The sequence below is a fragment of the Stenella coeruleoalba genome (assembly GCF_951394435.1).
Source record: "Stenella coeruleoalba genome assembly, chromosome: 7".
NCBI lineage: Eukaryota > Metazoa > Chordata > Mammalia > Artiodactyla > Delphinidae > Stenella > Stenella coeruleoalba.
In genome coordinates this window covers 76965390-76988959 of record NC_137153.1, presented here as the reverse complement: position 1 = coordinate 76988959, position 23570 = coordinate 76965390, and the positions used below count along the sequence as shown (strand labels likewise).

At 35.5% G+C, this 23570-nt stretch overlaps 1 protein-coding gene across 2 annotated transcripts in view; it reads left to right on the top strand.

The window, feature by feature from the left end:
* LOC307189672 (uncharacterized protein) overlaps positions 1-23570 on the top strand; it is a 568050-nt gene that overhangs the window by 390778 nt on the left and 153702 nt on the right. For both annotated transcript variants that reach the window (XM_079928006.1, XM_079928007.1), the window contains exon 9: positions 1705-1801. The gene's annotated coding sequence lies outside the window, so the exon portion shown is untranslated. The remainder of the gene's footprint in view (positions 1-1704; positions 1802-23570) is intronic.

The window sequence follows — 23570 nt, the reverse complement described above, 5'->3', positions numbered from 1 at the left end:
AATTGAATTGAAATTAAAATATGTTAATTTTATTTGGAGAAAAAGCTATCCAAATCTTTTGCCCATTTTAAAATGTGTTGTCTTTTTATTATTGAGTTGCAAGAATTCTTTATATATTCTCAATACTAGACCTTTATCAGATATATGATTTTCAAATATTTTCTTTCATTCTGTGGATTATTTTTCACTTTCTTTTTTTATTGATGTATAGTTGATGCACAATATTATATAAGTTACAGGTGTACAATATAGTGATTCACAATTTTTAAAGGTTATACTCCATTTATAGTTATTATAAAATATTGGCTATAAATGGTCAGTAAGACACAATATGGTGCTTAACATTATTAGTCATTAGGAAAATGCAAATTAAAACCACCATGAGATACCACTTCACACCTACTAGGATGACTATAACAAGTGTTGGTGAGCATGTTTGAAAAATTGGAACCCTCATACATTGTTGGTGGGAGTGTAAAATGGTACAACCACTTTGGAAAACTGTCTGGCAGTTCTTTAAAAGTTAAACATAAAGTTACCATATGACCTAGCAATTCCACTCCAAAGTACATACCCAAGAAAATTGAAAACACATGTCCATGCAAAAACTTGTACATGGATATTCATAAAAGCTAAAAAGTGGGAATAACCCAAATGTCTATCTACTGATGAATACAGTGTGGTTTATCCACAGAATGGAATATTATTTGGCCATAAAAAGGAATGAAGTACTGTTGCATGCCACAACATGGGTGAAAGAAGCTATAAAAGAAGGCCACATGATTCTATTTATATAAAATGTCCAGAACAGGAAAATCTTTAGAGATAGAAAGTATATTAGTGGCTCTTAAGGGCTAGGGAGAAGGGACAATGGAGATTGACTACTAATGGTTGGTTACCAGGGTCTCACTTTGCGGTGATGAAAATGTTCTGGAATTAGTGGTGATAGTTGCACAACTCTGTTTAGTGATACTAAAACCACTGAATTATAGACTTTAAAAGAGTGAACTTCATGTTGTATGAATTATATCTCAATAAAGCTGTTACTTTTTTAAAAAGCTAAAAATATATTAATTTTGTATGCCCACAAATAAATTTTATTTCTATAGTTAATATTGTAGTATGCTGAAATAATAATGAAATTGAATCTTACGCTATTCAAATCAAAACAAACATTGTCTTATTTAAAATATGGGGAAATAAATTACATGGACCATTAGCAATTATCTTTAAATAGTTATAAGCACATTATTTTAGGGATTATAGTTTAACTGAAGGATATTTTGATTTTGTATAATATTAAACAGATTTTTAATGTATACCATTAAATAGATTTATAATAAAGGTAAAAATTATAAGGTGAGAAAATACTATCCATAGACTGTCAATATATAGTTACTTAAATGTAATGACAGGGAGACGCAAGAGGGAACAGATATGGGAACATACGTATATGTATAACTGATTCACTTTGTTATAAAGCAGAAACTAACACACCATTGTAAAGCAATCATACTCCGATAAAGATGTTAAAAAAAAATGTAATGACAGTGGAGGATTATTGTAAATATGATTTGAAAATTACTAGAAACTATTTTATTAGAGAAATAACTTTATTTTATCATAAATTTAAGATAATTTTAATTATTGCTATGATTTTAAACCTAAAGAACTTGTTTATTTAATTGTTAATTTTCCCCTTAGGTCTTTAATTTTGGATATGTGCCTAAGTGAAGTATTGTGTGGGTACAAATTCCTTCATACAGCTAAATTCTTGAACTTCTCTGATTACAACTATCATGTAAGTAGTGATGCAAATGGAATAGAGCTTGGCTATGCTTCTAATATCTATTCATTTATTGTGGAATGGTATATAGTGATCATTAGATTTAGTACCTTTTTTTTGAGGATACTGGTGTTGATGGTCTGATTACAAGTCAAGATATATAAGCAGTTAGTATGGCTTTTCTTTTTTAATTTATTTTATTTTTGGCTGCATTGGGTCTTCATTGCTGCGCACAGGCTTTGTCTAGTTGCAGCGAGGGGGGGCTACTCTTTGTTGCGGTGCGCGGGCTTTTCATTGCGATGGCTCCTCTTGTTGCAGAGCAGAGGCTCTAGGCGCACAGGCTTCAGTAGTTGTGGCTCATGGGCTCTAGAGTTCAAGCTCAGTAGTTGTGGTGCACAGGCTTAGCTGCTCCACGGCATGTGGGATCTTCCCGGACCAGGGCTCGAACCCGTGTCCCCTGCATTTGCAAGTGGATTCTTAACCACTGCATCACCAGGGAAGCCCCTAGTATGGCTATTCTAAAGTCTTAGATCACGAATTATTCTCCAAGTGACAATAACCTTTGATGATAAGTGATCATTTATTTGATCATATTTTTCCAGCATTATAATTGAAGACAATCACAGTACTTGCTTTATGTATTTTGAGAAATAAATGAAATAACGAATCTTAAACAATAATGACAATTTCTAGAAGATAGTAAGTATTCAGTAAACTGTAATGAAAATATTGAGGATGGTGATCATAACAGTGCTATAGATGAATATTATGATACTGTTCTAAGACCTTTGAGCTAGTTGGTGTATGTTTATCAGCTGTAGTGAGTTGATTCTGTTTACCTTGCAGAGAGCATTGTATTAAAGAAATTTTGCTGCAAAAAAAGAAAATTGTGTTATTAAAATAAATGTTATTAGGTTAAGGCTTTAACTCAGAAAATTGTGGTGTGGATCAAAATTGTATAATGTGTTAGTGATCTGGCACTAAAGAAACAAAAGATAGTGTTAAATAGGAATGCTAAATTTGTTCTAAGTATGGCATTCCTCTCTACCTAAAGAATATGAGAAGAGTTTAGGGATAGCAGACTATGTAAATTGTCTTTATGCATTCCATTACACGTCTAGAAGACATTCCATTGGAAATACATTCTAAGAAAAGCTCTCTGTTTTAAGAAAACTTGTGTTCCATTGGAATAAGTTATCAGACATCAATTTGGAATTCGAGTAATGTCCGTTCTTTGTGTAATTATATGTATTTATTATATTGAATATCAGCATTTTAATTTATATTTCAAAATGTTCATTGATAATTAGTCAATAATAGAAGCTAAAGTAATTTAGTATCTGTCCTAACCTTTAGTCACATATTTAAAGTACAGTTATATTCAGTGTTTTCATTGATCATTAGGCTAAAAAACTTGAATCATTTTACTTTACTTCATTCACTTATAGTTCTAACTTTTTGAAAAAAGAAGTTGAGTCTAGTTTTTAAGTAAGTTCTATTCCTTTTTTAAACTTACTTTTCCGAAATTATGAACAATTTTTGAATAAACAGGTCATTTTTAATTTTCATTAAAATGAGTTCCATGACTACATTAATCTTACTTTGTATTTAAATGAGTAGAATTTGTGAAAATGGAATTAAGGTGTTTTAACTTATCATGAAATTATGTGTGGTTTTTATGAAAACATCAACTATTTCCAGAGTCCAAGCCAATTTATTATAAAGTCCATGTACATAAACTGAATAATCAGAAACATAAAAGGAAAAGGCTTTGTAGGCTAGGTGGATAGTTCGATGATAACACATCAAAAAGCTAATAAACACACACTGTTAGGTCCTTCAGAGAGCTATTAGGGCAGGAAAACATTGGAAGTTTCCTAAAACTATCTGATCTTAGTATTTAAAGAATTGAACAAGTTGGTTTTTGTTCATTGTTGTTCATAAACAACTTTATGTTGTTACTTGTTAATTGATTGAAACCAGTGGGTGGGCCCTAGATCCTGACAGTAAAGTGTCAAAAAATCTGGAGAAATCTAGAAAAGGAATAAACAGCTTCAGGATAGCTGGGACTAATTCTGTTAAATAGAAATATGTTGAATATGAGAATAAACATCTACTCCATATATACCACACCTCCTAGTGTAAGAATAAATCGAGCCATTTCCCTTATTTTCACTGTACTTTTTTTTAAGGGTTAATAAAACCCTGAAGATATTCTTATTGTTTGATACACTGTGGATTGCAATGAAAGCTCAATGTGAGTATCTAAACTGCAGTTTTTCAAAATGATTACCACACGCAGAGTAGCAGTTGTAATATTTCTATTTTCTTTGCCATTAGTCTAGAAACAGTAAAGATCCTGCTGACATTCATATAAGAGATGTGGACAAACCAGAGAAAAGATCAAGATCCCCTTTGGTAAAACAAGATGAACGTCCCCACACTGTATAGTAGATGAGGAGCACAATTTTGTATAGCTTGATAAAGAAAGGATCATAGGAGAAGGACAGAGAGGTTTTGATCTCCAGACTCAAATCCTTAATTTTGCTGTATGTAATGTGTTCTTCACATTTCAAATACAATGCCTTTGTATGAAACATGGACAACACCTCACTTTTGAAAGATATATCAAATTGTATGAAATAACAATATAGGTTAGTGAGCATTCCTTAGATCAACAGAGAAACTGACGTTTTGTAAGCTAATGCTTGATTGGAACACGGTGAAAAAATTTTAATCTACTTTTTGAAAAACCAATCTATATAACTTACAACATTAAGAACAAATGTATCAATAAGTTTGTTTATAAATCTCTTTAACCTCAGAAATACTTATCCATTCTAAGTACGATGCATGGACACACTGCTATATATATATATATATATATATATATTTTTTTTTTTTTAAGAGTTCTATGATTGGGAAGAAATTTCAGACTTCTAATGGTATTCCAAAGAGACTATGGAACAAATACATTTGAGCTCCAATTTATCAGCTCTTATGTCCATATATACGTATTATAAAGTTGCTGTTGTTGCATGCCATCAAAATGGTCTTATGTAATGGACTCCTAATGCATCTATATTTCCATTCTATTCTCTGGCTTAAAAATGACTATGGGAGAGGGCAGTCTCTAGGACTTTGGCTTCCTTTAGTAATTTAATGTATGAGTCTTGTTGCTTTCTTTTTTTTTCTTTATTTACATGTCTATGTCCTATAATTTGCATTCTTGTATTAATAATTATTACAGTCAGATAGCCTTCAAAAATTCAGAGAAATATGAAAATAAAATAAAAATTTCCAGTAATCATTAACAACCACCCAGAGATAATCATTTTTTAATACTTTGGTGAATCTCCTTCAATATTTTTTCTCAGGTCATATACTACTATAAGATTGGGAAGACACTGTATGTATAATTTTGCATCTTGTTTATTGATATCTTTATTTTCATTTGGTGTTTCATTTCAGTGTTCTAACAATCCTTTCAAAATATTTCCTATGGCTGCAAAATTATCCTTTATGTTGTCATAATGTTATCTATTTTTGACATTAGGTTATTTCCAGTATTTTTTAAAATTATTTATTTATTTTTGGCTGCATTGGGTCTTCTTTGCTGCGTGGGAGCTTTCTCTAGTTGTGGTGAGTGGGGGCTACTCTTCACTGTGGTGCACAGGCTTCTCATGGTGGTGGCTTCTCTTTGTTGTGGAGCACAGGCTCTAGGCTTGCAGGCTTCAGTAGTTGTGGCATGCGGGCTATAGAGCACAGGCTTACTAGTTGTGGTGCACGGGCTTAGTTGCTCCGCAGCATGTGGGATCTTCCCGGAGCAGGGTCAAACCTGTGTCCCCTGCACTGGCAGGTGGATTCTTAACCACTGTGGCAGCAGGAAAGTCCTCCAGTATTTTTCTTCTATGATAAGTAATAGTTTGGCAAACATTTTTATTCTTAAGGCCCCTAACATTTTTTAAAGGATGGTACTATACATGAAATTGGTCAACTGAAAGGAATGGAGTTTTATCAACAAATGAAGCAAACTTTCAACAGAGATACCATGTTAGATAAACCATCCTAGTAAGGTTTCTCCATTGTTAACCCTTTGTCAATATTTTTGTTATTGTGTTCTGGACCACCTTTATTTCTTCTTAACCTCTTCCTGGAGATGAGATGCCTAAAACAAATTTCTGTGTTCTAAAAGACGGACACACAATAAATATGAATCCTCGCTTTGACCATTAGAATATAAGGGATTTAGGTAACACATTTCCAAACCAGCTAGACTTATCATATCTTGACTCAAATGATGAGGCCTCTGAGATTTGGTTGCTTCTTGAACAGATATCAATTAGCCCTGCAGCTTTTGTGGGTATCTTGCTCTTGAGTCTACTATGTGGCCTAGGATTTTTTCCCCAATGAATTTTCCAAGTTGGATAAATCAAAATGAAGTTTTAACCGTATATCAGACTTCCTCAGGCCTCATTATTGCTTTTCCAATCTTGGACATGTGTGCAATATTTCCCAGCTTAGCAGGGTCTGTGACTTTAATTAGCATGATGTTTACTTCCTCGTTCCCGTCATTAATGAGCCTGTTTCAAAGAACTGGACTCACCACTAACCCTTGCAGCAGTCCTCTAGACACCTCTTCCCTCCCAGAAAAGCTGCCATTTATTATGAGCCCTTTTATTTGATACTTCAACCAATTTTTACTCCATGTAAAAGTGTTCATATCCAAGCTAATTTAAACTAATTCTTTGAGTAAAATTTTTATAAGATACGCTATCCTTTTGCTTTGCTGGAATCAAGATATACCACATCTATTGCTGCTTTCATCTATTAATCTCAAAACTTGATCCACGAGGAAAAAAGAGCAATTAAATTTGCCTGCATGATTTTTTTTCTTTGTAAAATCATACTGCTTGCTTTTCATAATTCATTTATCCTCTAGATGTCTTCCAATATTTATCTTAGGATTTGTCTCTTTATTTTACTAAGAGTTGAGATGACTGCTGCTCTCCTTTTAAGAAAACAGAGCCTTGTTTGCTCATAGCTTTTCTCTTTTATAGTCTCAAGTTACCTGTGAAAATAAACAAAGCTGTGCTTAACATTGGGAAGCAAGCTCACTGAAGAGATTATGTCTCCCTATTTTGTCTTAAAAATGTGGCATGAAAAAGAAAATATATATATACACATTTATGTATTTATATATATATATATTTATGTATGTGTGTATTTATCAACATACTGGACTGTATAGTAGAAAAACAAAATGGTTGATTTCTGAAATGACCCTGTCTTCTCTGTGTTTAACAAGATCTTCACTGCATACTGATTGCTTCAACTCCCTACCTAAGCTTTATTTATTTATTTATTTATTTATTTATTTATTTATCTTCTGTTAAAGACAATTTTAGAAAGCAGGTCAATATCCTAGTCATTTCAAAGTCTTTGTGGATTTCATTATTTTCTCCTCATTAATTAGTATGTGTGTATATATATATATATATTTATATATAAAATCCTTATTTATTTCTTTGAAAACCCCTTTGGATATTATTAACATATCATTTCTTTTTCTTTTTTATATTTTTTTCTGAGGTATTCATTTCATGAAAAAGTTTATCTCATTATTTGTATTTTTTTAAGTTTGGGTTCCATTGATCTTTCCTTCAGCAACTGTAGTTTATCTTCATTTCTACACTTCACCCCTGAAATAACATTATTTATGTTCATTGTTGGTATACTTAATTTACAGCATTTGGAAATATTAAATCTCTTCTTGAATCCATTAATTCATTTCTATTTTCCCTTAGCAATAATTAGCACATATCAAGTCTCTATAAGTTTTCAGAGTGAGTGAGATACAAATCCCCTTTACACATTCCCCATTTCTAGACAGACTAAGTCAAGATTGGATGATTTCAAATCTACGAGTGGGGGCAACTTTTTAAAAAAGTGAATAGTTACAAAGTTATTGCAAGATTCCTGGCAAGAGTGAATACAAGCTAAATTTTGTAAAGCAGAATTGGAATAGAGAGGAGGGGGTAGATGTTAAAGGTAACAGTCGTTGGCAACTGAGAATATTCAGGAAGCTGGGTTTCCTTCTTGCTGTCATTTCTCTTTCTGTCGTGGTAGGTTAAATCAGTGCTTTTCAGAATTATTGTGCACATTACTTACCTGGAGATCCTGTTAAAATAAAAATCTGACTCATTAGATCAGGCCAAGCCTGAGATTCTGCATTACGTACTAGCCCTTTTTTTTTTTTTGCGGTGGGCTTCTCACCGCTGTGGCCTCTCCCGTTGCGGAGCACAGGCTCCGAACACCCAGGCTCAGCGGCCATGGCTTACAGGCCCAGCCGCTCCGCGGCATATGGGATCTTCCCGGACCGGGACACGAACCCGCGTCCCCTGCATCGGCAGGCGGACTCTCAACCACTGCGCCAACAGGGAAGCCCCGTACTAGCCCTTTTTTGATGCCAATGCTGATAATCCTGGTTCTCAAATCACACATTGAGTAGCAAGTGACGAAATGACTATCTGAAATCTCTGAGGAAGGACAAGCTATTCTACGCTCACTCTAAGGAAGAACACTTTCTAAGCCATTTACAATCAAAACATACCTATTTTCTGTTCCATTTCTTAAGAATCTAACATAATGACATACAGATAATGAATGACAATATTTTAAAGTACCATCCTTAACAAATAACATATTTACACCCACAGTACATTTCTGTGAGAAACAATCCCTTTTCTTATAGAACCTTCAGACACTGAGATAGAATTTTCAAATCAATCCAAAGAGGCTGCTACCAAATATAGGATTTGTCATGTTGGATGTCCCATTGGAGAAATTTAAATTCCTCATGAAATAACATAGGAGCCTAGTTAGGGTTGTGTTCTTAGATGTGAGAAGAAAGATTAAAACCAATTTATTAAGGTGTGGTTGACGTATAAAAAGCTGAACATTTAATATTTACAACTCTATGAGTTTGGGGATAAGTGTATACCCATGAACCCTCACCAACCACCAAAGCTGTCGACATATCTATCACATTCCAAAGTTTCCTATCATATTATTATTATTATTGTTATTTTTTGTGTGTGTGAGAATACTTAACACAAGATCTACCCTCTTAGCAAATTGAAGCATATGAAGAGTATTGTTAACTATAGGCACCCCAGCCCCTGAAAACCACCATATTTACTCTCTATAAGTTCAGGGTTTTTTTAGATTCCACATATAAGTGAAATCACATAGTATTTGTCTATTCTTGTCTGATATTTCAATTATTGCACTTGCCCTAAGGCCCATGCGTGTTGTCACAAACGTCAGGATTTTCTTCTCTTTTTCTGTGACTGAATAGTATTCTATTGTGTATATAAATATACAATAGAATACATATATATGTGTGTATGTATGTGTGTGTGTGTATATATGTATATATGTACATATATACATTTTCTTTGTCCATTCAATTGTTGATGGTCACTTAGGTTGTTTCTGTGTCTTGGCTATTGTGAATAATGCTGTGGTGAACATGAGAGTGAAGTATCTCTTAAAGATAATGATTACATTTCCTTTGGATATATACCCATAAATTGAAATACTGGATCATATGGTAGTTCTATTTTTAATTTTTTGAAGAACTTCCATACTGTTTTCCATAGTGGCTGCACCAGTTTACATTCCTACCAACAATGTACAAATTTTCTCTTTTCTCCACATCTTCACTGACATTTGTTATCGCTTATATTTGATAATTGTCATTCTAACTGTGTGCAGTGATATCTCATTGTAGTTTTCATTTGCATTTTCTGATGGTTAATGATGTTGAACACATTTTCAGGTACCTTTTGGTCATTTGTATGGCTTTTTTGGAGATATACACTAATCCCTTATCAGATATGGTTTACAAATTTCTTTTCCCTTTCCATAGGTTGCTTTGTATTTTGTTGATTGTATTTTTGCTATGCAGAAGCCTTTTAGTTTGATGTAGTGCTACTTGTTTATTTTTTATTTTTGCCTGTGCTTTTGGTGTAATATCCAAAAATATTGCCAAGAACTAATATTAGTTAGTTTAACTAATATTAACTAAAAGCTTAACTAATATTAAGCTTTTTCCTTATATTTTCTTCTAGGAATTTTACAGTTTCAGGTCTTATGTTTAAGTCTTTAATCCATTTTGAGTTCATTTTTGTGCATGGTGTTAGATAAGGGTCAAACTTCATTTTTTTTTTTTTTTTTTTTCTGCGGTATGCGGTCCTCTCACTGTTGTGGCCTCTCCCGTTGTGGAGCACAGGCTCCGGATGTGCAGGCTCAGCAGCCATGGCTCACGGGCCCAGCCGCTCCGCAGCATGTGGGATCTTCCCGGACCGGGGCACGAACCCGTGTCCCCTGCATCGGCAGGAGGACTCTCAACCACTGCGCCACCAGGGAAGCCCAAACTTCATTTTTTTGAATATGGATATCCAGTTTTCCCACCACCATTTATTGAACAGATAATCCTTTCCTGATTGTGTATTCTTGGTGCTCTTGTCAAAAATTCGTTGACTGTATATGCATAGGTTTATTTCTGTGCTCTCTATTATGTTCCATTGGTATGTGTCCAGAGAATGTTTAAGGGCCTCTTTTTTCCTTGTGCTCCATATATATATAAAACACACATATATATAAACATTATATATATAAAACAGGAACAAATACTTAATATATATGTATATTAAATATGTAATATTTAAATATTTGTATAAAGTATATATTTATATATTATAATTATACCTTACTTGTACATTTTATTAAAATATAATTTGTATGGAATAAACTATATCAGCACAAGCTCTATCAGTGCAATGCTGGCTTCATAAATTGAGTAGGGAAGTGTTTCCTCCTCATCTATGTTGAAATGTTTTGCTGTTATCTCTTCTTGAAATATTTGGTAGACTCTCAGTTATAGAGTTCTCTTTGGGAAAGTTTTTAATAATAAATTGAATGCATTCAATAACTATAGGGAAATTCAGGTTATTTCTTCCAGAGTTAAGATTGGTAGTTTATGTTTTTAAGGAATTTCAATATTTCATCTAAATTGACAAATTAACTGGCATAAAGTTGTCCATGCTAGTCTTTTATTAACTTTTGAACATTTATAAAATCAGTAGTGATTAACTCACTTACATGCCTAATTCCTGATAATTATTATTTGCATTACACATTTGTTTCCCAACAATAGTACAAGTGGGTTCCCTTTTCTCCACACCCTCTCCAGCATTTGTTGTTTGTAGAGTTTCTGATGATGCCCATTGTAACTGGTGTGAGGTGTTACCTCATTGTAGTTTTGATTTTCATTTCTCTAATAATTCGTGATGTTGAGGAGGTTTTCATGTGCTTATTAGCCATCTGTATGTCTTCTTTAGAGAAATGTCTACTGAGGTCTTCTGCCAATTTTTGGATTGGGTTGTTTGTTTTTTTAATATTGAGCTGCCTGAGCTGTTTATGTATTTTGGAGATTAACGCTTTGTCTGTTGATTCGTTTGCAAATATTTTCTCCCATTCTGAGGGTTGTCTTTTCGTCTTATTTGTAGTCTCCTTTGCAGTGCAACAGCTTTGAAGTTTCATTAGGTCCCATTTGTTTATTTTTATTTTTATTTCCATTGCTCTAGGAGATGGATCAAAAAAGATCTTGCTGTGACTTATGTCAAAGAGCATTCTTAACTATGTTTTCCTCTAAGAATTTTATAGTGTCCGGTCATACATTTAGGTCTCTAATCCATTTTGAGTTTATTTTTGTGTATGGTGTTAGGGAGTATTCTAATTTCATTCTTTTACTTATAGCTGTCCAGTTTTCCCAGCACCACTTATTGAAGAGACTGTCTTTTCTCCATTGTATATCCTTTCCTCCTTTGTCATAGATTAGTTGACTGTAGGTGCGTGAGTTTCTCTCTGGGCTTTCTATCCTGTTCCGTTGATCTATATGTCTGTTTTTGTGCCAGTACCATACTGTCTTGATTAGTGTAGCTTTGTAGTATAGTCTGAAGTCAGGGAGTCTGATTCCTCCAGCTCCATTTTTTTCCCTCAAGACTGCTTTGGGCACTCGGGGTCTTTTGTGTCTCTATACAAATTTTAAGATCTTTTGTTCTAGTTCTGTAAAAAATGCCACTGTAATTTGATAGGGGTTGCATTGAATCTGTAGATTGCTTTGGGTAGTGTAGTCATTTCACAATATTGATTCTTTGAATTCAAGAATATGGTACATCTCTCCATCTGCTTGTGTCATCTTTGATTTCTTTCATCAGTGTCTTATAGGTTTCTGAGTACAGGTCTTTTACCTCCTTAGGTAGGTTTATTCCTAGGTATTTTATTCTTTTTGTTGCAATGGTGAATGGGATTGTTTCCTTAATTTCTCTTTCTGATCTTTCTTTGTTAATGTATAGGAATGAAAGAGATTTCTGTGCATTAATTTTGTATCCTGCAACTTTACCAAATTCATTGATTAGCTCTAGTAGGTTTCTGGTGGCACCTTTAGGATTCTCTATGTATAGTGTCATGTCATCTGCAAACAGGGGCAGTTTTAACTCTTCTTTTCCAATTTGTATTCCTTTTATTTCTTTTTCTTCTCTGATTGTTGTGGCTAGGACTTCCAAAACTTTGTTGAATAGTAGTGGTGAGAGTGGGCATCCTTGTCTTATTCCTGATCTGAGAGGAAATGCTTTCAGTTTTTCACCATTGAGAATTATGTTTGCTATGGGTTTGTCATATATGGCTTTTATTATGTTGAGGTAGGTTCCCTCTATGCCCACTTTCTGGAGAGTTTTTATCATAAATGGATGTTGAATTTTGTCAAAAGCTTTTTCTGCATCTATTGAGATGATCATATGGTTTCTATTCTTCAATTTGTTAATGTGGTGTATCACATTGATTGATTTGCGTATATTGAAGAATCCTTGCATTCCTGGGATAAATCCCACTTGATCATGGTGTATGATCCTTTTAACGTGTTGTTGGATTCTGTTTGGTAATATTTCGTTGAGGATTTTTGTATCTATATTCATCAGTGATATTGGTCTGTAATTTTCTTTTTTTTGTGGTAGCTTTGTCTGGTTTTGATGTCAGGGTGATGGTGGCCTCATAGAATGAGTTTGGGAGTGTTCCTTCCTCTGGAACTTTTTGGAAGAGTTTGAGAAGGATGAGTGTTAGATCTTCTCTAAATTTTTGATAGAATTCACCTGTGAAGGCATCTGGTCCTGGACTTTTGTTTGTTGGAAGATTTTTTTTTTTTTTTTTTTTTTTTGCAGTACACAGGCCTCTCACTGTTCTGGCCTCTCCTGTTGCAGAGCACAGGCTACGGACGTGCAAGCTCAGCGACCATGGCTCATGGGCCTAGCCGCTCTGCAGCATGTGGGATCTTCCCGGACCAGGGAACAAACCCATGTCCCCTGCATCGGCAGGTGGACTCTCAACCACTGCACCACCAGGGAAGCCCTGTTGGAAGATTTTTAATCACAGTTTCAATTTCATCACTTGTGATTCGTATGTTCGTATTTTCTATTTCTTCCTGGTTCATTCTTGGAAGGCTATACCTTTCTAAGAATTTGTCCATTTCTTCCAGGTTGTCCATTTTTTTTGGCATAGAGTTGCTTGTAGTAGTCTCTTATGATGCTTTGTATTTCCACAGTGTCCATTGTAACTTCTCCTTCTTCATTTCTGATTTTATTGATTTGTGTCCTCTCCCTCTTTCTCTTGATGAGTCTGGCTAAAGGTTTATCAATTTTGTTTATCTTCTCAAAGAACCAGCTTTTAGTTTCATTGATCATTGCTACTGTTTTCTTTGTTTCTATTTCATTTATTTCTGCTCTGATCTTTATGATGTCTTTCCTTCTACTAACTTTGGGTTTTGTTTGTTCTTCTTTCTCTAGTTCTTTCTTTAGGTGTAATGTTAGATTCTTTATTTGAGATTTTTCTTCTTTCTTGAGGTAGGCTTGTATTGCTATGAACTTCCCCTTAGAACTTCTTTTGCTGCATCCCATAGGTTTTGGATCATCGTGTTTTCATTGTAATTTGTCTCTAGGTATTTTTTGATTTCCTCTTTGATTTCTTCAGTGATCTCCTGGTTATTTAGTAAGGTATTGTTTAGCCTCCACATGTTTGTGTTTTTTACGTTGTTTTCCCTGTAATTGATTTCTAATCTCATAGCGTTGTGGTTGGAAAAGATGCTTGATATGATTTCAGTCCTCTTCATTTTACCAAGGCTGGATTTGTGACCCAAGATGTTATCTATCCTGAAGAATGTTCCGTGTGCACTTGAGAAGATAGTGTAATCTGCTGTTCTTGGATGGAATATCCTGTAAATATCAATTAAATCTATGTGGTCTATTGTGTCATTTAAAGCTTGTGTTTCCTTATTAATTTTTTGTCTGGATGATCTGTCCATTGGTGTAAGTGAGTTGTTCAAGTCCCTTACTATTACTGTGTTACTGTCAATTTCCTCTTTTATAGCTGTTAGCAGTTGCCTTATGTATTGAGGTGCTCCTATGTTGGGTGCATATTTATGTATAATTGTTATATCCTCCTCTTGGATTGATCCCTTAATCACTATGTAATGTCCTTCCTTGTCTCTTGTAGCATTCTTTATTTTAAAGTCTATTTTATCTGATATGAGTATTACTACTCCAGTTTTCTTTTGATTTCCATTTGCATGGAATATCTTTTTCCATCCCCTCACTTTCAGTCTGTATGTGTCCCTAGGTCTGAAGTGGGTCTCTTGTAGACAGCATATAGATGGGTCTTGTTTTTTTATCCATTCAGCGAGCCTGTGTCTTTTGGTTGGAGCATTTAATCCATTCACGTTTAAGGTAATTATCGATATGTATGTTCCTGTTACCATTTTCTTAATTGTTATAGGTTTCTTTTCGTAGGTCCTTTTCTTCTCTTGTGTTTCCCACTTAGAGAAGTTCCTTTAGCATTTGTTGTAGAGCTGGTTTGGTGGTGCTGAATTTTCTTAGCTTTTGCTTATCTGTAAAGCTTTTGATATCTGCATGGAATCTGCATGAGATCCTTGCTGGGTAGAGTATCCCTGGTTGTATGTTCTTCCCTTTCCTCACTTTAACTATATCTTGCCACTCCCTTCTGGCTTGTAGAGTTTCTGCTGAGAAATCAGCTATTAACCTTATGGGAGTTTCCTTGTATGTTATTTGTCATTTTTCCCTCATTGCTTTCAATAATTTTTCTTTGTCTTTAATTTTTGTCAGTTTGAATCCTTTGTGTCTCGGCATGTTTCTCCTTGGGTTTATTCTGTCTGGGGGTCTCTGCGCTTCCTGGACTTGGGTGGCTATTTCCTTTCCCATGTTAGGGAAGTTTTCTACTATAATTTCAAATATTTTCTTAGGTCCTTTCTCTCTCTCTTCTCCTTCTGGGACCCCTATAATATGAATGTTGGTGTGTTTAATGTTGTCCCAGAGGTCTCTTAGGCTGTCTTCATTTCTTTTCATTCTTTTTTCTTTATTCTGTTCTGTGTCAGTGAACTCTACCATTCTGTCTTCCAGGTCACTTATCCATTCTTCTGCCTCCGTTATTCTGCTATTGATTCCTTTAGTGTATTTTTCATTTCAGTTATTGTATTGTTCATCTCTGGTTTTTGTTCTTTAATTCTTCTAGGTGTTTGTTAAACATTTCTTGCATCTTCTCAATTTTTGCCTCCATTCTTTTTCTGAGGTCCTGGATCATCTTCACTATCATTATTCTGAATTCTTTTTCTGGCAGGTTGCCTATCTCCACTTCATTTAGTTGTTTTTCTGGGGTTTTATCTTGATCCTTAATCTGGTACAAAGTCCTCTGCCTTTTCACTTTGTCTGTCTTTCTGTGAATGTGGTTTTCCTTCCACAGGCTTCAGAATTGTAGTTCTTCTTTCTTCTGCTGTCTGCCTTCTGGTGGATGAGGCTATCTGAGATGTGCAAGCTTCCTGATGGGCGGGACTTGTGGTGGGTAGAGCTGAGTGTTGCTCTGTTGAGCAGAGCTCAGTAAAACTTTAATCCTCTTGTCTGCTGATGGGTGGGGCTGGGTTCCCTCCCTGTTGGTTGTTTGGCTTGAGGTGACCCAGCACTGGAGGCTATAGGCTCTTTGGTGGGGCTAATGGCAGACTCTGGGAGGGCTCATGCCAAGGAGTACTTCCCAGAACTTCTGCTGCCAATGTCCTTGTCCCCATGGTGAGCCACACACCCCCACACCCCCAACCCACCTCTACAGAAGACTCTCCAACACTAGCAGGTAGGTGTGGTTCAGTCTCCTATGGGGTCACTGCTCCTTCCCCTGGGTCCCAATGCGCACACTACTTTGTGTGTGCCCTCCAAGAGTGGAGTCTCTGTTTCCCACAGTCCTGTCAAATCCTACAATCAAATCCCATAGGCTTCAAAGTTTGATTCTCTAGGAATTCCTTCCCCCATTGCTGGACCCCCAGGTTGGGAAGCCTGACGTGGGGCTCAGAACCTTCACTCCAGTGGGTGGACTTCTGTGGTATAATTGTTCTCCAGTTTGTGATTCACCCACCCAGCAATTATGGGATTTGATTTTATTGTGATTTCGCTCCTCCTACTATGTCATTTTGGCTTCTCCTTTGTCTTTGGATGTGGGGTATCTTTTTTGGTGAGTTCCAGTGTCTTCCTGTCGATGATTGTTCAGCAGTTAGTTGTGATTCCAGTACTCTCACAAGAGGCAGTGAGCGCACGTCCTTCTACTCCGCCATCTTGAACCAATCTCCACCCTATATTTTTTAATATGCTTTAATGTTTTTTCTATATACTCACTTATTTTTTATCCTATGGACTCATTTGGATCTGTCTTGGTGTGTTAGAATCTCCTCTTTCTAGTGTATTCCTTTTAATTGCTCCTTGTATCTCCTATAGTTTCTTTTCATGTGGGTATGTGTTCTGCACTACCTTTCTTTGTATTGTCAATGCAATTTCTTTAATCAACAAACTGTTTCTCATGGATTAAAGATTACAATATCTTCTGATTTTTGACAGTCTTTTAGTTCTGTCATATCCTTAATTTCTACCTTTTTCTCCCTTCCAGCCCTTTTTCCCAGTAAGTGTCCAAGAAGCATCTCCACTTTCTGTGACAAACACTTGTCTCTCAGAACTGGTACCATCCCAGGACTCCCATCTCTGTTCCCTTGCACTGTCAACCCCTTTCATTCTGGTTCACCAGTAGCCAGTGTTTTCATGTGAATATTTTGTTAATAGAGTCATACTTCCTCTTTCTTGGAATGTTTGTAACCTTACCCCATCATTCCCTGACCCCTTTCTGAACCATCACATTCTATTCTCAGTGCCATTCTGAGTTTACTGGAATTAATGTTCATTTTGCTATTTAGGTGAAATTTGGTGTTCATAGTATTCTTTGTTTCCTAATTATGTTTTAGGCATAGGTTACAAATAGTGTTATTTAGTCATTTTGTTGATTTGTTTTTTGTTTTGGGGGTTTTTTTTTTAGAATGTATGGAAAGATTTCACTTTAAAGGCCATGATTATCTGATGGGTACCTAAACATTTCTAAATTCCTTATTGCATTGCTCTGTAAAATAATTATCCTATTTTCTCACAGTATCTGTGTTACACAGGTACAGCTTGAAACCTCTGGTTTAAGGTCTGTCAGGAGTTTGCAGCAGATCGGAGCTGCAATTTCATCTGAAGGTTTAACAGGAAACAATCTGTTTCCAATCTCACACACATGGTTCTTCACAGGCTGTTTTCCTGAAGGCCTCAGTTACTCACTGGCTGTTGCCTGAAGGCTCTCTTTCCTCCTTGTCATGTGAGCCTGTCTATGATGTGACTCATATCATGCCAATTGGTTTACCTCTGTGTGAGCAAGCAAGAGAGCAAGAAAAGTCACTCAAAACAGAAGCCACAGTCTTTTTATAATCTACTCTAGAAGCAACATTGTATCACTTCTGCCACATTCTGTTTACTAGAAATCAGTCACTAAATCTGGCTCCTACTCCAGAGGAAGGGATTAAACAAAGTTGTGAATGTCAGTAGGCAGAGATTGCTACAGGTCATCTCAAAGTCTACCCACCACAAATATTTTATTAAGAAATATTTTCCTGCTTGCTGCTCTTCTCACCAAAAGGGCTTAGAAGCAATTATACATGAGTGCAATGAGTACTTCTGATGCCTATTGTATGTGTCTAAATACCACTCCTTAGTAAAGGAAAATAGAGCTTGTTAGAGAAATTGCTTGTTCCAAATCTCAGGCAGGGGAAGTACAAAGTGATCCTGAAACACCTTTTTTTTTTTATTGAGAAAAAAACAGAACAAAACCAAAATTAATTAGGACACATCAAAAGAACAAACTAACCAACCTGAAAAGCTCCCACTGGCCAAATTTGGGACAAAAGGAATACTGGTTTTAATAGATTTTACAATATTGAATTTTTAAAAATTCTTTGAGTTTATAGTAATACTACACAGTCAGAAGGGGAAGAGGAAGGAGGAATAGCCCTCCTTAGATAGAGAGATATGAATAAATAAACAAATAAATAAATAGATATATCTGCATAAATATATATATAAATATATATATGTGTGTGTGTATTCACATATGTACATACATAGAAACACAAACATATACATCTAAGGAGATATGGTCCTTGTACTATTCTCTTGACTTTTTAATAGATATGAATATTTCAAAAATAAAAAGTTAGAGGTGGAGAAAATAAAACTTTAAAACTCTTAGAAGAAAATGTAGAATCATAGGGTCACAAAGAAAAATGCTAATCATAACTGAAAAAATAGATTAATTTGACTAATTTGATTATATTAAAACAAAGAACTGCTGTTAATCAAAAATATGTTAAAGAAAGTAATACTAGAGTACAGATTGGGAGTGGATAATTGAAACAGTTGTAACTGAAAAACGATAACTATCCCAAATATGTAAAGAACTTATACACACCCAAAGAGGGGGCGGGAAACTGATTAAATAAAATATGAGGCTCATGCCTAGGACTTTTTCCTGCTGGAATGTACTTTGGTTTTGGAGTAACAGAGAATGCTTACAAAGTATGACTTAAATGTTATCTCAGAGGAAACCCTTTAGGTTTGAAGTTTCTTAATTTTTATATTCTATTTGTTATGTAGATGGAGCATTTATATTACTAACATCAACTCTCCAGCCAACTGCATTTAATAAATCTAAAAATTACCAGTAATTTACAATAACATCCTAATCAGACCAGGTATACTCTGATAAAACATTGCTACATATGAACTATCATGAGAAAATGCCAATGACATTTTACAATGATGTCTAGTGGAGATCAACAAGACCTCAGGTGTCCAGAGAAGGAGAGAGTATGTTACAAACCCACTGTTAGCTTTTTCCTTCCAATATAGAATGGAAGGGAAAGTCCTTCTAATAAAGTAAATTTAACTAACATCTCCTATAGCAAGGAGGGAAAATAAAAAGACTGCCAAACCGTCAAGAACAATAATGGTCTCCCATTTCCTTATATTCTCAATTCCCATCCAGTTCTTGGCACTCATGGGAGTTCCATCAATACTTATTAACAAGGTAAAACATTGAAGAGATGTATGAATGAACTATATATGACTCTTCCCAGGTAATAGAACAGTGCTACCTCACTCTGAAATATTGTAAACAGCTTTCTCTGGTCTTCAGTATGGTGAGTCTAAAGCAAATTTTCATGTAGGGATACAATAAGTCAAGGGGATTGTAATACTTCTGCTTTAGAATAGCTGAAAATTTGCTTTAGAGAAGGTTTTTTATGTTTGTTTGCTTTTTAAAATATAATCATATTTCATATGTAAGTTTTCATTTTGCCTACTCACTCTCCAGTCATCTGTCTATACTTTTGTAAACAGGGGTATTAAACAGGCTGAATATTACTCTGTTTGTACAAAATGTGGTCTAAAATGTGGATCCTATAATTAATTAATATTAACCCAAAATGTGGTCTAAAATGTGGATCCTATAATTAATTAATATTAACCCAAAATGTGGATCCTATAATTAATTAATATTAACCCAAAATGTGGATCCTATAATTAATTAATATTAACCCAAAATATTAACACAAAATGTTTGCATTACAAACATCCTCTGTAGAATTAGATCTGTTCTCTAAAATTTTTCCAGGTAAAATTAGACAGTTTTGCCAACCATCATTCTATTCCTAAAAAGAAACAATATTTTTTCCTTGTAAGGTATGAGTTGGAGAATTTGGGAATTGATCAAGGAAACAATCTTACCATGAGGTGACAGTGGCATGTACAAGCTTTATTTGAGTAACACTGACAGGTTTGAAGGCAGGGGAAGTCCCTCAGAGCAGGAGATCCTCCAAGGCTATGGCCTTGGGTCCACTATACAGAAGGGGAGGAGAACAAGGAAACTCCTATGGGAGAGGGGGATTGGAGAGGGGAGCTACCTGTCTAGGTGGTGTCACTCAGCTGCACTGTGGGGAATCACTGGGTCAGAAAGGGCAGTTGTGTCTTGTTTTGTTTTTTTGTTTGTTTTGGTTTTGGTTTTGTTTTTTTAGTAGACCCATGGTTTTATCTGTGGCTATCAGCTATTAAGTTCAGTTTCCTGGGGTAGGTATGCAGCAGGTTACAAATGGCTGTAAATCTGCTTTTTGAGGCTGTATTTAAAACAATTGAATGTGTAAAAAGTTGAGTTTGGCTTCGGCAGGCTTTTGAGCTCATTGCTCTCACCCTGCTTTGAAGAAATAAACAACATAGGGCCAATACAGAGGCCATTTTTGGCTGCCTTATGTAACAGTCTTCCAACAACATCAAGATGTGAAGAGTAAGATTTCTCACATGTTATAACCTATTAACATAGAAAAATGTATTCCATCCAGCTTTGTACTAGCAGCAGCTCTTACCAGGCCTATTCCTACTATTGGCAGGAGTTGGGAAAAGGATACAGATGGAGGCTTCTGGCCTGCAGTCTGTTACCCTTATCTTTAGACCTTGTCTGCATATGGGGGGACTGCAGAGATTCCAAAATGCACATCCAAGATTTTTCACAGTAACTACCCCTCCCAAAAAGCCATGACTTGGCCACCTTCAGGCATAAAGATAATGCACATTGCTTCCCTGTCAGCCCTAAGAAGGACAGAGTTGATTACATGGTTCTGGAATGGGCTCAGAATTGTTTGGACAAGGAATTAAGCCTTCTGGGTACCCAGATTTTATGGTCTGGAAGGGGGAGGCACATTTCTTTGGGCCCTCAAATTCCTTGCCCCTTGGTGTACTAGCAAAGGGGCCCCTTCTTCCTGTGTCTAGGGATAACACTATCTTTCAGAGCACTTACCACACAGAGACCTCAATGAGAAATTATTGAACAAACAAATATGTTGGTGATCAAGGGAATGAAGAAATACATAAACAAGAAGCATAAGGATAGTTGGTTGAAAGCAGTGATCCTGTTTCATAAAGCATCATAAAAAATACAGTTTAACAATTAGTGGGCTCAGGGCACAGTAGGAAGATTCAGGTACATGGCTTTCTTTCCCCTGCAGCAATAGTGCTGGCCATTCTCTGGTGATGAAAGTCACATTAGATAAATCAATGATCCATCATGCCATTGTAAATCACAAGTTCTAGAGTGCTATATTAAGAAATTGATCCCTCCACCCTGAAATATCTCTCTAATACATACAGATCATCATTTCTTTGTCTATGTCATAGTCTTCCAGCATTATGTATATGTTTACAGGTTATTATTATTCAATAACTCTGTCTTCAGCACACAGGACTAAAGGATTAAAAGTCTTGATAGATGAAGACTAAATATAAATGTTAACACAATTGATTTTTCACTTTGCAAAACTTGTCTGGAAAAGAGTGAAACATTTTACTGGGGAAGAAGTTGGACATTCTTTCTTTGGGAAAATGCTTCCACTAAAATAACCATTTGTAGTCTGACAGTACTTTGAAAAAAGAGGCACACAACTAAGACAACCATTTAATAGCAAATGAAAACTTGAATTTTGTGTCTGAGAGGGCATGGGTGCCTTAATGATTTCCTTATGAGTCTTTAAAATGGAGTTTTTAAATTTCCGGGGAAATGGCATTTTGCAAATATTAGGTTGGAAGCTTCACTGGCTCTCTGAGGTTAAATATCTGTCTCCATTTGACTTATAAATAGGGAACTTAAGTTTTAAGGAAGTTGAACTACATGAAAAATCTATTAATGGAAGACTCACCAGGAAGAGAGGGACAGGAGTGAGATATGCAGGATTCTCTTTTGAGAGAGAAACAGAAGAAGGATGATGAGATAAGTGCACAAGCAGAGAGAGGTCATGAGAATAGCAATGGGTCTTTCTGACAGAGAAGAAACACAAATATGAGAATATTTATTATGCTTATATATGCTAGGACCTACATTTATCATTTAATCCTCCGTCAGTTCTTTAAGGTGTGGATATTAGAGTCATTTTAAAATTGAGGAAATTTATACTCAATAAGGTTGTATAATTTGTTCAAGATTATTCATCCAGATCTGACTCAAAAATCTTTACACTTTCAACTGTGTCAAGGGAGGGAATTTTGGTATATTCAACAGTGGCACATCTTCTTTGTTTTGTTTTTCCTGTTCTTAAACCATATTATTGGGGCTGCCATGACTCAGAGCTCCAGCTAGTTACCGTAGGAACCTGCAAATCTCCCAGACACTGTTCCCCACATTTTACTCTGGTGAATTCCATTGGTCCAGGCAACTATGGTTCTGAGACAGGTCAAGAGGTAAGCCGACACTCATGTTGAATATTTTGAAATTTTCATTCTATCATTTCTTCAAATGTATGTTTATTATGTTTCCCACGCTCTTTGATTCCCACTTCATTGATGTTTTTCTCTTCTTCTGTTCTTATGCCAGTTTTCTATGCTTTCATTGTAATAATGACAGTAATCAGCCTTAAATGTGTATCCTACTTGAAACATGCAAAGCACTTTAATACATATGACATTTGATTGATGCATATTCAGTAGCCAATTTATACCCATTTTGCAAAGGGAGAAAATGAAGCTCAGAAAGGTTAAGTGACTTGTCCAAAGTCATTCAAGTAGGAAGTGGCAGAACCAGGGCTGATCCCACTTTTCTTGATTCTCACTCTCCATCGTTGCCTTTTCATGTGCCTGAGGCTTAAATCAGGCCCTTCATAGTTCCTTAATCCCACTAAAACTATGGAAGTGACTGAAATACCCTGAAGCATCTGATCCACCTCATACACCTGGTGGGGTTAAAAGCAAAACAAACAAAAAACAACATTAACAAAATCAGATATCTTTTTAGCTGTGTATAATAGCCAGATGAAAGACTCAAATTTCTGCAAGAAAATTTAAAGAGTACTGTCAGCCAAGGCCCATTATAACCTCAGTGGATACTGAATGATCACATCTGGTTACTCTGGTGGGCAGAAATTTTCTGAGGAAAAAGAAAAAAATCCTTTTTTAAGTAATTTTAAAGAATTTGTCTTTGAAAGTATTTTAAATAATTTGAAAAATCATTTAGTATAGATTTTACATTATAGTCCAACACGAATCTCAGCATATTTCATTTCAAAAATATGATGGAAGCTAATTCCTGAGGGTCCCCTCAGGTTCAAAGTAGTTTATAAAATTGAATGTCAATAATAAAGTAAAAAACTCACCATTCCATGGGCTTCCCTGGTGGTGCAGTGGTTGAGAGTCCGCCTGCTGATGGAGGGGACACGGGTTCATGCCCCGGTCCGCGAAGATCCCACATGCCCCGGAGCGGCTGGGCCCGTGAGCCA